Raw genomic sequence first — 14,474 nt, forward strand, 5'->3', positions numbered from 1 at the left:
ATTTTACCGTCAGTAACTTTAATTACATCTGCAAAGTCCCATTTGCTGTGTAACAGGAACCTGTGTATAAGCTATTCACAGGTTCCAGGGATTAGGGCATAGACATCTTTAGGGGAGGGAAGGGACCTTATGCCAACCACACCCCACATCTCAAAGGAGCTAAATGCAGAGGGTTAGAGGTCTCATCTTTCCCCTCTTCTGACTCTAGAATACTATAAAGGATTTGTAGAAATTAGTAAAAAAAAAAAAAAAAATTGTCAGGAGACAAGATCCAGAGTTACACATACCAAACTGGAGGTGGCGGGGGGGGGGGGGGGGGAGGGCGGAGATCACACCTGAAATGCAAAGATATTCTCCCCCAGGGATGGAATACAACCCCCAGTTAGGTCGAGTGGGTCCTAGAGTGGCTCCACCGGTTTACACAATCTTGGAAGAGACAACAGAGCTCACGTCTGCCAATAATGATGGCACACCCCCTTCTTTGGAAGCTGAGCTCTTCCTCTTGGTCACCACTGTGCTACGGTGTTACAAAAAGCAGATGGACCACCAAAAATTCAGCACTCAAACTGTGGATCAGTGGAGTAAGGAAATGTGTCAAAGGTATGGTGGAAAGGGAGGTATGAATCTGCCCACACTCTCAGACTAAATGAAATTTCTGGGCAGAGCCACGCAAGCATGAGTAAGCTAGAAAAGGAATGGCGTGGCACACATGCAAGCTACATGGAGAAAGGAAGAAAGACAGCAAGGAAGGGAGGGAGGGAGGGAGGACAGAAAGGGCTGAGAGAGAGAAAGAAGAAAATATACACAACGTAAGGGGAAAAAATTCCCAAGTGCTTCAAACTATTTAGAACATTAACAAAAATGCTCAAACTTTTTTTTTTTAAAAGAATGACATGAGAACATTGCAGGTTTAATGAAACAATTTGAGGACCTAAACAGTATTATCAAAGACCTAATGGATGAATTTTTTAAAACAGGAAACATAATACACATGGCTACAGACTGAATAATTGTCATGGAGGAAAGACAGAGCTAGTCACAAGGAAGACAGATAAAAGAGAGATTAAAGCAATCTGAGAAAAACTGAAAATGATGGAATCTAGGTAAAGATAACCTGTCATAATTGATGTCTGGAGCAGAAAACCCTCCAAATAATGTTGGGACAACCCTTTTAATGGAAAAAAATATTCAGGGACACTTGTTAAAGATGGTCATGCAGACTTTATTTGGGACCATCGTAAGAGGTATAGGGACCACTGCAATGGAATTTTACAGCAGGAGAAAGAGATTAGGCTCAACTCTGAATACAGCACAGGCAGGTGGGAAATTATAGCCAAGGGACAGGGTGAGGGTCAGTGGACAGAAAATTACTAAGAGGAAACAGCAGGGGTAACGGGGATTCTGGCTAAACTGACCTGACAAGATCCTTTGCTGAAGACAGGCCAGGATGAGAAAACATCACCTGCGGGATGGGGAGGGTGAGGGTGAGGAACCTGATCAGAGATCGAAGGTGATCAGACATCAGGTGTGCAGGGTTCTTGTCAAACTGACTTTAGCAAAGTTCTTCCTAAAACTAGATTTTACAAGGAAGGGCGCAGATGGGCCTAGGAGGAGATTCAGGAACCTGACTAAAGTTTGCTCAAGCAAAGAATCTCCTGCTTATCTTTCTACTGAGAGGAAGGAAGCTCTACTCAGTTCCCTAAGAGGAAAAAATATGAAACAACCATTTCATCTTGAGTCTGTTCTCTCATTCTGTTTTCCCCAAGGACAGATTGATTTACCTGATGGGTGAATTTGGAATAAAGGGCTGGAAACGGGTGGATCTGTGCCTTTTGGCCCTTGCTTCCGACCTTCCTGTTTGTGGAGAGGTACAGCCAGCTCTGCATCTCAGGGCAAGTTAGAGGGCTGACTGAGGGGCATGAAACACGGTGAGCAAATCTGTCTAACTCGGGAGGAATATCATAAACCCACTTGGCCTCAGCTCTTAGCGCATACTTTCCAGCTTTATTATAATAAGGATAACATCTTAAACTCTATTCATCTGTCTCCTGGGTCTTCTTTCTTGCTTGCTTTCAAACTTGAGAGGGAAAGCAATGGGTAATATTCACCAGTCCTCCTAAATTCAACAAAATATTTTTATTAAAAATACTCAAAGAGGGCTTCCCTGGTGGCGCAGTGGTTGACAGTCTGCCTGCCAATGCAGGGGACACAGGTTCCGGCCCTGGTCTGGGAGGATCCCACATGCCGCGGAGCAGCTGGGCCCGTGCACCACAATTGTTGAGCCTGCACTCTAGAGCTTGCAAGCCACAACTACTGAGCCCACGTGCCACAATTGCTGAGGCCCGCGTGCCTGGAGCCCATGCTCTGCAGTGGGTGGGGGGCCCACGATGAGAGGCCCGTGAACCACAGCGAGGGATGGCCCCCCTCACCGCAGCTGGAGAGAGCCCACGCACAGCAACGAAGACCCAATGCAGCCATAAATAAATAAATAAATAAATATTCAAAGATATAATATAGAAAAATCTTTCGAAAGTGAAGAAAGAACTTGACTATGTCAAGTAAAAGAGTATATGTGTTTCAGGTACACCTGTTGCAGACTATGACTCACTCATAACTCACTCATATCATTTTTGATTGACTTCAAGGATAAATCAAAAACTATTCATATACCCCCAAACAAAAGGCAAATCTCTCTGAAAAGGGCATAGAAATGAGTCTGGCCAAGATTTCCTGAAGGCAACTATCCAGAGTCCTAGAGGAGGAAGGGCACACTCCAAGATATTGTTTAACAGAAGAGGCAAAAATCAAAAGCTTTTGATTTATTTCCTTCTTACAGCTTTTTATTTACTCCTTTGACATTATCCTTACAAAGCCTTTCTTTGTAAGATTATTCTTGATTATATAAATATTTGCTCATATTTTTTCACAAAATCTCTATGCTTTCCTTTTCTATTTAAACAGTTAATCCAACTAGAATTTATTTTAGTTATTATGGAAGCAAGAGATGGAACTTAATCTTTTTCTAAGTTTTTAGCAACTGTCTCAAAATAATTTTTAAATGATTTATTCTATCTTATATTGCTTTGAAATATCAAATTAAGGAAGATAGTAGAAATCTATTGAGAAGTAGATAGTCCAGGTTCACTATGCTAAATTCTCTTCAATAAATCATTCATCATCATTAATACACACAAACACTTCTATTTCTGGACTTCCTACTCTGTTTCTTTAGATTGACCATGTATTCTTGGACCAGAAATATGCTATTTTTATTAACAGAGCTTTAAAATATATTTTAATGCCAAGAAGCTTAAATCCTATTCCTTAGTGCCTTCTCTCCTACCCCACACACACACATATTACTCTTCTATTTAAATTTTTCTTTAGTTTTTCTCTCTCATTAAATTTTCACAATGAGCTTTAGGTGCATGAAATTGAATTAATCATAATTCTTGGTCAATCATAGTTGTTGGAATAGACCTATATTACTTTATTTATTTAGCATTTATTCATTTATTATTTAATAATAAAATGGATACCCATTAATCTATCACCCAGCCCAAGAACAGGAACATTAACATTAACTTACATCTACCTATGTACTCCCCATCCTATTCCCCTGCCTCTCCTTTGCACACACACATCTGGAGGTAACCAATATCCTCAGTTTTGTGTATATTATTTCCTTACTTTTTTTTTTTTTTTTTTTGGCTGCGTTGGGTCTTCGTTGCTGTGTGCGGGCTTCTCTAGTTGTGGCGAGAGGGGGCTACTCTTCGTTGCAGTGCGCAGGTTTCTCATTGCAGTGGCTTCTCTTGTTGTGGAGCACATGCTCTAGGCGCACAGGCTTCAGTAGTTGTGGCTCGCAAGCTCTAGAGTACAGGCTCAGTAGTTGTGGCGCACGGGCTCAGCTGCTCCGCGGCATGTGGGATCCTCCCGGACCAGGGCTCGAACCCGTGTCCCCTGCATTGGCAGGTGTATTCTTAACCACTGCACCACCAGGGAAGCCCCTATTTCCTTACTTTTTAAAACAATTTTTACATATCAGCATGTTTAACCAAACACTTTATTTTACTTTTTTTTTAACTTCAGGAAACGTTATTTTTATAGATGACTTTAGAATTATTTTGTCAAATCTGTCCCTGAAAAAAATTTACAACTTTAATTGAAATGCATTATATTTATATGTAATTTGGGGAAGAATTATGACCTCTATAATAACAAAACTTCAGGAATTAGTGGTTATGACCACTTTCATTTAAAATCCCTCTCTCTCTCTCTCTTTCTTTTGCTCTCTATCCTGTTGCTGTTATTGTTTTTGTTGTTTTGCTTGAGGTTTGTCTAGTAATTGATCCTTTCAATGAACTGTGTTTGGAATGTATATACTAGAATTTGGTTTTAAATTCATAATTTTCTGCTTTAATCTTTTTGGTTCTGTTCTACTGATGTTCTTAGATTCCTTGTATAACCCTCTTTTAACTCCTTGTATTAACACAGCCTGTTTAAGCTTTATTTTTTCTTATTTAATAAAATAAATAACACATTGAAAATCTTGAGTACATTCTTACTACTCTGGTTTTCACTCTATTCTAAATGTCCTGTAATTGCAATTTTGTTTTCCTCTAGACCTTGAAGTTACTCAGGATAATTTTTTTAAATTTCCAAGTTATTGGGTCTTTAAATCAAACTTATAGTGTTAATTTCTGTTTGTCCTACCTTGTGTTCAGGGGTTGGGTCCTGTAAACTTTGTTTTTTTATAACATGTTGAGTTTATGTGTTCTAATACGTGATCATGTTTTAATGTCCAATGAACATATTCTTTGTGTGTGGGATATAAAAATTGATATTATCTACATTATTTAAGTGGTTATTAGTGAAAGAATATGATCTCTGGAATATGCCTTAAAACACAACAGCAATAACTCACTAATGAAATGCACACACACATAAAAGGGGTACAGAGCAATGAAAAAATAATGGCAAAATGTGAATTTACCCTTTATCAATATAAATTGCTAATGGTTTTGCTTTGGATGCCAGCTTTCTTTTTGTTTGTATTGATCTTTGCTCATTCTTTAACTTTTAACTTTTTTGGTGATTTTGCTTAAATGGTATCTTTTTTCAACATTATTTTGTTGAATTTTTAAAACCCTACATGAAAGTATTGTTCATTTAATAGAGAAGTTTAACTCATTTATAAATATTGTCATAATTTATATATTTCATATTAAATCTATCCTTTATAGCTGTTTTTAATCATTTCTTGTTTATAATGTACAATATGATTCAGCTATCTATGCTAGTCTTTAGTATATAGGAAAAATATGTCCTTTTTTTAAAAAATCTATTTATAGTTACATTTATGTTTTTAAATCATTTTTAATCTATAAATCCAAATTTCAGAATCAAAAATGAAACTCATACATTTAGTCAGCAAGTACATACTGAGCCCTTATGCTATGCCAACTACTATAACGAGATTTGAAAATCAAATGACAAAAAAAGATAAACCTAGTCTTTGTCCATACATAGCTTAAAATCTATTTGAAATATAAGCAAGTGAACAGGCAGTTACAACTCAGCATTACAAGGGCAACTATAGGAAAGCAAAAGATGCTATGGAAGAATGTAGGAGAGACCCCCCACCTTGACTAAGATGTTCAGAGAACATTTTATGGAGGAAATGACATGCCAGCCAAGACGTTGAGATTGAGTGGGAGTCAGTTAAGACCTTTTAAGCTTTATTATTTAACTTAGAACATGTTTGATCCTCTTCCCTACCATCACTACTTCTCAGTTGTTATTAATATTATCTGATGTTTTATACTTAGATATTTGCTATTAGTTTACCATTTTGCATTCAGGAGAAAATGTTGACTTTTTTCTTTGATTTTGACAAGGTAAGTTAAATGTATCTTTATTTCAACTAGTTTTAGTGCTCATATCTAGGTCTTTTAAGCCATTATCTTGCTATTCTTTAGGTACAATTTTCCCTGAAAAATTCTAAATTCTAAAAGGTAAACGGCTAAATATATTTTCCTGAGGTCTGTATCTAATTCTTCCTCCATATCTTTAGGGATATTGCTAAATTAATTATCCCCTCTTGACCATATATCTAGCTCTCCCTCTCTTTCTAGCTCTTTTCCTTCAGCATATAAATATCCTCACCACCTTTTCTGTTTGAAAAGTCGTGTTTTTGACCCCTTGTTTCTTGTAGCTACTACCCTACATCATTCTCTTCAATGCCAAACTACTTCCTACTTGAAAAAGTTGTCTACACTCTCATGTCCAATTTATAAACACCCGTCTGCTCTTAAACCACTGCTGTAAGCCAGTTTCTATCCTCAGCTCTCGCCTGACACCACTGTCACCATCATCAAAGACCTTCCTGTTGCCGAAAATCAAAGAAATTTTTATGTTACTTGACTTCCCTGCCACACCTAAATCTGTAGAGCATCTCCTGTGTCACTAAACTCTCTCCTAAGTTGGCTTTTAAGACTCTTCTGTGGTTTTCCTCCTTCTTTGTCCTTCTACTTTTCCCTCTTCCTTCAATCATCTCTTAAGTATTGAGGTTCTCAGACTTTCTGAGTTTAAACAAGACTTTTTTTCTCATCTATTCTCTTCTTACACTATACTTTTCCTGTCTGATATGGTATAATCTCCATGGCATCAAATAATGTCTATATACCAGTATATATATCTGAAACCAGATTTTATATATATATATATATATATATATATATATATATATATATATATCCAAAATATATATATCTGAAACCAAAATTAATGCTCTGGGCTCCAGAGCATTACACGTAATTGTGCCTTCGTGTCTCCACTTGGATATCCAATAAGCATCTTAGCTCAATGTGTCCATCTTCCTCCCAATACTCTTTTCCTATATTCCCTGTATTTTTCTCTTCTTTGAAACCAAAAACCTAAGAATCATCCCTGACTCCTTCTCCCTGACCCATATGGTCAGGCATCTATTACTACTATTTCTACTTTTCAGATTTATAGCTTCTTCTCTGATTCCCCACAACTGGCTAAATTCAAGTTCTCATAATTTACCAAACTGGATCATTGCCAAGGTCTTCCATCGTCACCATTCTTGCTCCACTCCAATCCATTCATTAGATTCCTCACAGAATTATTTCCCTAAAACACAAATATGATCATGCCACTTATATACTTCCATCTTTTGATAACTCTTCACTGCCTTGAACAGAGTATTCAAATACCTAACCTGGTATACAAGGTAGTTTCTGATCTAGCCCCTTCCATTAACTGCAGTCTCATCACTACCCCAACTCATACGCACAGGCTCATGCAACTATTTTCCCTAACAAAGCACTTTCTCCCTTTGCATATATAGTTCCCTCTAACTGAAAATTTAAAAGTCACCTTTTCTTCCTTACCTGAGCAATTCCTACTTATCCTTTCAGATAGCTCATATGTTATCCCCTATCCTCTCTACTAGTGTGGATCTGACAATTTCATCCCCCAGTCTGGGTTACATTTTTTTTCAAGGGTTTATATCATCTTTATAATCATTTTTATTGTCACATTTATAACATTTTAAATAACTGTCTCCAATATTCCACTAAGAATTCAATGAGGGCAGGAATCATGTCTTACAAATCCTTCTGCCCTGAGGGCCTGTCACCAATGCCCCATGATCAAGATATGGATTTATAGATTTATATGAATGAACAACAAGTAGTTCAGCATAGATGTATTATGAAGACATACAGGAAAATAGCCAGATCATGAAAAAACTTGTGTGTCAGACAAGTCATCTTAACAGGAAAGGATATGACCAAATGTACATGTTTAAAACCTCATCCTCATGGCCATGTGGTAAATAGACCATAGAAGAATAGAACTGGAGGAAGCAAGTGCTTTGAAATGGTTCGAGTGAACAATTATGAAAACCAAACTGATGACAGCAAGGATAGAGAGCGGGAAGCAGATATAAATGACACTTGGAAAGTAAAGTGAAGAGGAGTCAATGGCCAATTCAATATAGGAGTTAATGAGGCATTACGAACCATGAGCAGCTCCAAGACTTCTGGCTTGACTGACTCGGAAGATAGATTACTCATTTTGTAAATCATCAAGTCATATTAAGCATATGCTCTAAACGGGCAATGTACCGGGTGCTTAGACCACGAGATAAATAAATAAAACATAGCCCCTGCCCTTCACAGTGTGCAGTGAAAGAGATAAACACACAATAGAACATAATCAATGTTATTATAGATCTGTAGGCAAGGTCCTATGGGGGAAAGAAAAGGAAAGAATGTGCTTAACTCTGCTTGGGAATAAGTAGTTTGTAAAACTACCTAGAGTGAAATAAATGCCAAGAAGAACGAGGTACAGTCAACTGAAGTAGGGAATTTAGGAAGTGGAGCAGAGTCTGAAGGAGGAAGGGAAGACAATTGGAAGTCAAGATTGAGGGGCCTTTGGGTAATCCAAGTGCCAACCGTCAGGCAGCCAGAATGCAGAGTTCATGGGAAAGAGCTGAGCTACAGACTTCTTACACCAGGATTACCACAAGGGCCTAGTATTATTTTTTTCTGAAGCTGCCGTAACAAACTACCATAAACTCAGTGGCTTGAAACAACAGAAATTTATTCCCTCAGAGTCTTGAAGGCCAGAAGTCCGAAGTGAAGGTCTGGGCAGGGCTATGCTCCCTCTGGAGGTTCTAGAGGAGAATCTTTCCTTGCCTTTTCCAGCCTCTTCTGGAGGCTGTCAGGGCTCCTACATTTGTGACCTCACCACTCCAATATCTGCTTCCATGGTTACATTGCCTCCTCCTCTTCTATCCGTCCCAAACCTTCTTCTGTCTTTCTCTTACAATTCAGGATGATCCCCTCATCTCAGGATACTTAATTGTATCTACAAAGACCCTTTTTCTGAATAAGGTACACTTCATAGTTCTGGGGATTAGGATGTGGACATATTTGGGGGGAGAACCATTCAATCCACTACAGGCATCCTAAGTGAACTCCTTGCTTTCACCACTGTGTCCTTCAGTCAGTCCTCAAAACTGCAGCCAACGAGACTCAAAACTTAAGTCACAGATGTAGAAAACAAACTTATGGTTACCAGGGGGGGAAGTGGGTGGGGGGGGGGGGAGGGATAAATTGGGAGATTGGGATTGACATATACACACTACTATATATAAAATAGATAATTAATAAGGACCTACTCTATAGCACAGGGAAATCGACTCAATACTCTGTAATGACCTATATGGGAAAAGAATGTAAAAAAGAGTGGAGATATGTGTGTGTGTGTGTATATATATATATATATATAACTGGTTCACTTTGCTGTACACCTGAAACTAACACAACACTGTAAATCAACTATACTCCAATAAAAATTTTAAAAATAAAACAAAACAAAACAAAACACCTTAAATCAGATCAAGTCACTTCTTCGTTCAAATCCCTCTATTGGCTCGCACTTCCAGTAACAGCCCAATGGTCTACCAAGCTTGAGTATATCTGGCCCCCAGTTACCTCTCTGGCCTCATCTCCTACTTCTGTTCCTCATGTTCCCTCCATTCCAGACACACCAGCCTCCTGGCTATTCCTCAACATGACACACACACTACACCTAATATACCATTGTATGATGGTTAATTTTATGTGTCCCCTTGACCAGGTCATGAGGTGCCCATACATTTGGTCAAACATTATTCTGAGCGTGCCTGTGAGGGTGTTTCTGAATGAGGTTAATACTTGTTTTAATTTTATCAATAATTTATTGTCAGTAAGAAGACTGGCTAATGGTAGTTTTCAGTAAAAAACCTTTATAAGATCACTGCATCACAAGTATACAGACACTATTAAAAAAAAATAAAACTGTGTCATGGTGGTTTTGGTTCTAAACAGGTATTCAGAAGGTCCCCCCTACACTTTCCAATAATGAAAAATGCTTATAATTCTAAATTACAGCAACCCATTTAAGACATGTCCATGTATCAGATCTTTCCTCATCTTACATACTGCTAGAAATGAATGATTAGATTGAAATGTATCAGTGAGATGCCATACTTCAGTGGAAAATGGCAAGTAGTGAAACCCCAATTATATTAAAAAATCAGGGTGCTAGGCAATGACACTAACACCATCAAAATTTGGCCAAAGACAAATGCACAAAACATCTTGAAAATCTAGTTAATATGATAAAAAATCAAATCTGTATATAAAATTTATCTAAAAAAAACAGGAAAATTAAAATGATCGAATCTATATAAATACATGAATCATGTTAACAAGATGTCAAGACTGATTTTCATTTCATGATTTTAACACAAATGTAAATACAAAAAAGATGTTCATAAATGGCACCATCAATGTAAATCTCATCCAGTGACAGTAGGCTAGGACACTAGAAATGATTCACACATCAAGAACTGTGGAATTCAGTACAGCCATGCCCATTTTAGCTCACCAAGAGAAAGCACTTAAGCACAGCTGCAAAGAACAATGCAGAAAATTACTTATATAATCTCTGGGTTCATTAAAATCCAGGCACTTTGCAGGGAGTTTGAGCATCAGACTTCCATATGTTGTTATGAATCTAGCGGAGGAACTGTCACCTCTTCAAAGTGGCCGCCATTGCACTCTCATGGACACTCATCAAGACCTCAGACTCCGAACATGCCGACATATCTGGAGAGGAAGGTGTGGGCATGTACACAGACATAGGCATGTTTTCTACAGTGGGGGCTTCAAAGTTTCTTTGATACCCTGAAGAGTAAGAGGCATAGGGTTCTCTACCAGTACTGTTCTCACCAGTGCCTACTTTTTGAGGTTCAGATGTACTGACACGATAGAAACTGGGCAGATAAGTGATTCAAGTTGAACTTTGGCCGGTTTCTCAATGAAGAACCCAAACTACCTGCAGCAAGCATGTCTCTAGGAGGGTTTATGGATTCAAACTGATCACTGAATTCTGGAGGTCATGTTGATGGTTCATCAGGCACATGAAAGTCTTCTAGTGATGGCAGAAAAATCACTTTCAAAGTCATAACCTCCAGGGTAATAGTCTGTATCAATGGCATTTGGATATGCTGAGTACAGGAGTGTCTGCTCATCAATAATTGGGGAATTCTTATATATGTGGCATAGGAACACTTGGCATCCAATCTGATGTATCCCAGTGATACCCAGTGTCATCACATGATTCAGACGGAAAGGAGCTATGGGATTGCCCTTCAGACAGGCTTTCCCAGGCACTGTAGGAGTGAGAAAGCCTTTCCTCTAGAGGTTTCTTGGAGAGGCAAGGATCTAGATCCACTACTTTAGTACCATGGTGGATGTCTCTGTTAGGATTCTCTATTGAGTCACTGTCAGGAGGAGAGTTCAAAGGAGGAGAAGGAGGCAAGTTTGGGTCTATGTACAGACATCTACTGCTTTTCCATGTCTGTGCACAGACTCAGGGTTAAAGGTATTGAATTCAGGATGCTCTGGTATAACAGATCCTTCAAAGGAATTTCAGTAAAGATTGTTCCAAGAGCCACTTGGAATACTTGGAGTGTAGGAAATAGGATGGATAGACACCTGGGGTGGTATGTCTGAGTAAATGTTCTTATTTAGCTTTGAATCAAACTATGGTCTTGGCAAGAAAGCTGTGGTTGGTCCCAAGTGTCTGCCTTCAGGTTCAGCCTGGTGTTTCTTCTTTCAGCTAAACATCTTATGGCAAAGGACGAACACCACCACCAGTAAAAATATCCTTGTTATAAAAAATATTCCTATTCTTTCAGCCAATTTAACATGCCATGAAGTCAACACATGTTGATAGGAGGTGGCATTCTCACAGTATTTTCCTCTGTACTCATGGATGCAGTTACAGTGATAGGAGCCATGTGTATTCTCACAAAGGGCCCTGTCATGGCAGAAGTTTCTAGCACATTCATCGATGTCACTCTGACACATTTCTCCCCTAAAACCTGAATCACACTGACAAACAGTACCATCCAAACTGTCAAAACACGTTCCACCATTTTTACAGGGTTCATCTTTGCAGCATGGACTAAGCTGGCATCTCTGACCAGTACATAATTGTCTACATTGGCAAACAAAGTCCATTGTCCACAATGCATGTACCACCATATAGGCATGGATTGGAGGAACACGGATTGATGTTCACCTCACCTATGTTTAAGGCATTGCATTTGCAGTAATAACCTCCAGTAGGTGATGAATTGTAAATGCCTCCATCCTGGAAGGGGTTACTTGAGCAGTCCCCTATAGCTGTTCATAAGCACCCAAGAGATATATCTACTGATTATTCAATGTGCACATAGCTTCTTGGTTTGCTATTTAAAGGGATATCCTGCCCATTCAAATAAATGGAATCCATACAACCCCTGAAACCATTACTAACTTCTTCCACGCCCTGTGCCTTGCTGGTAGATATGACCCCCTAAAACACATGATTATCCAGGTTTTGATAATTATTTATTATCCAGGTTTTCAGAGCCCCTGGGGCTGTGCCTGATGCAGTGTGGACTTGGTCTAGAACCAATCTGGCATAGTTTCCATTCACTTCAAGTGACACTGCATGTCACAGCCCATCATTGACTTGAATGCTTCAAACACAATTCCAGAGCCACTTCTACAGTTAAATTTGCATTGTAGTCTTTCATTATGAATCTCCACGATGCTATAGTCGGCTCCTTGTGTATACATTACAACTGCATGAGTAGAATATGTTCTAAGCCTCAGGGTCAGTTTCATCTCTAATTTGTTTTTATTTTCAAGATTTCCATTTTAAGAGATAGACTGAGTAAAGCAGGTTGTCCTCCCTAATATACATGGGGCTTGTCCAATTAATCAAAGGCCAGAATAGAACAAAAGACTGATCCTCCTGAATAAGAGGGAACTCCTTCTGCTTGACTGTCTTTGAGTAGGGACATTGGCTTTCTCTTGCCTTCAAGCTCAAACTGAAACACAGGCTTTTCCTGGGTCTCAAACCTGCCAGCTTTTGGAATGGGACTATGTCTTTGGCTCTCCTGGTTCTCAGGCCTTAGGACCCAGACTAGAGCTAAACCATCAGCTCTCCTGGGTCTCCAGCTTGCCAACTCACCTTGCAGATCTTGAGTCTTACCAATTTCCATAATCGCATCAGCCAATTTTTTATAATAAATCTCTTTATATGTATACCTTCTATTGGCTCTGTTTCTCTAGAGAGCCATAATACACATATCTTTTACCTATTTATCTTATTGGCTGTCTCCCACTGGAATGTAAAATCATGAGGTCAGGGATTTTTCTGGCTTGGTCACTGGTCACTTGGTCACTTTTAGAGCCTAAAATATGTCTGGTACATAGCATGCATTCAAAAAAATCTCTTATTGGACTAATTCAAGGATATATACAAATCTGAGAGTACTCAGCAAAACACTATATTTTCCTTTCAGTTTAAATAACATAGTACACAGAATATTTCTTGTAATTTTCAGTGGATTCTGGTTCATCTAAAATATCAGTGGTCTTTGGCAGAAGAGGTATGTAAGAAAAGAATTTAACATACAGTAAAACAAAAAGAAAGACAGGAATGCCTTGAATCATACAGTATGAAGGAGCTAAATACCCAACCAAAAGAGGAAGGGACAGATAACAATATATATCTTGTGAGAAGAAAATAAGTCAAAAATAGAATGTAATTGATAAGAAGTTTTAGATTATGCCTTCAGGATCAAATATTTTTAAAGAGAAGATAACTAGAAACTTCTCTAACTGTGTGTGCATAAATATATTTTTAGACTGCTTTTTCTGAAAGCTTTCTGGTTTATAGGCTATAACGCTTTTATGAAAAGAGAAAAAGCCATTGAATTATATCATTTAAAACTTTGAAAGTTCTGCCTTCAAATAGAAGATGGTTGACTAAACGTACACATTTCCTTTTCTTCCCACTACAAACCCTTCTGAAGTAACACAATATAAAAATATGAATAAATATGGTAATGCAGGAAAGCCAGGAAGGCTTGGACAGAAACAATGAGGATTTCTTGAACATATAAAGGAGATAAAATGGATGCTGAATGTCTTTCAAAACAAGATATAAACAAATTAGGTTTTAATTCAAAAAGTGAGTCTTTTTTCAGAAGAAATCCTTAAACAAAATCCTAAAAGGAGAGAGGGCAGACAGCAGAAGCAAGAAGAACTACAGTCCTGCAGCCTGTGGAAAAACAACCACATTCACAGAAAGACAGACAAGATGAAAAGGCAGAGGGCTATGTACCAGATGAAGGAACAAGATAAAACCCCAGAAAAACAACTAAATGAAGTGGAGATAGGAAAACCTTCCAGAAAAAGAATTCAGAATAATGATAGTGAAGATGATTCAGGACCTCACAAAAAGAATGGAGGCAAAGATCGAGAAAATGCAAGAAATGTTTAACAAAGATCTAGAAGAATTAAAGAACAAACAAACAGAGATGAACAATACAATAA

The 14,474-nt window shown here is 38.3% G+C and overlaps 1 pseudogene across 1 annotated transcript in view; it reads right to left on the minus strand.

The window, feature by feature from the left end:
- LOC309660403 (large ribosomal subunit protein uL30-like) overlaps window positions 1-13,135 on the minus strand; it is a 73,382-nt pseudogene extending 60,247 nt beyond the window's left edge. The window contains exons 1-4 of the transcript in view: window positions 13,105-13,135; window positions 11,851-12,081; window positions 10,613-10,763; window positions 6,301-6,385 (exon numbers count right to left, since the gene is read on the minus strand). The product of the transcript in view is annotated as a large ribosomal subunit protein uL30-like (transcript). The remainder of the gene's footprint in view (window positions 1-6,300; window positions 6,386-10,612; window positions 10,764-11,850; window positions 12,082-13,104) is intronic.
- Between the last annotated feature and the right edge of the window lie 1,339 nt (window positions 13,136-14,474).

The sequence above is a fragment of the Balaenoptera physalus genome, assembly GCF_965194825.1.
Source record: "Balaenoptera physalus genome assembly, chromosome: 4".
In the NCBI taxonomy this organism is placed as follows: Eukaryota; Metazoa; Chordata; class Mammalia; order Artiodactyla; family Balaenopteridae; genus Balaenoptera; species Balaenoptera physalus.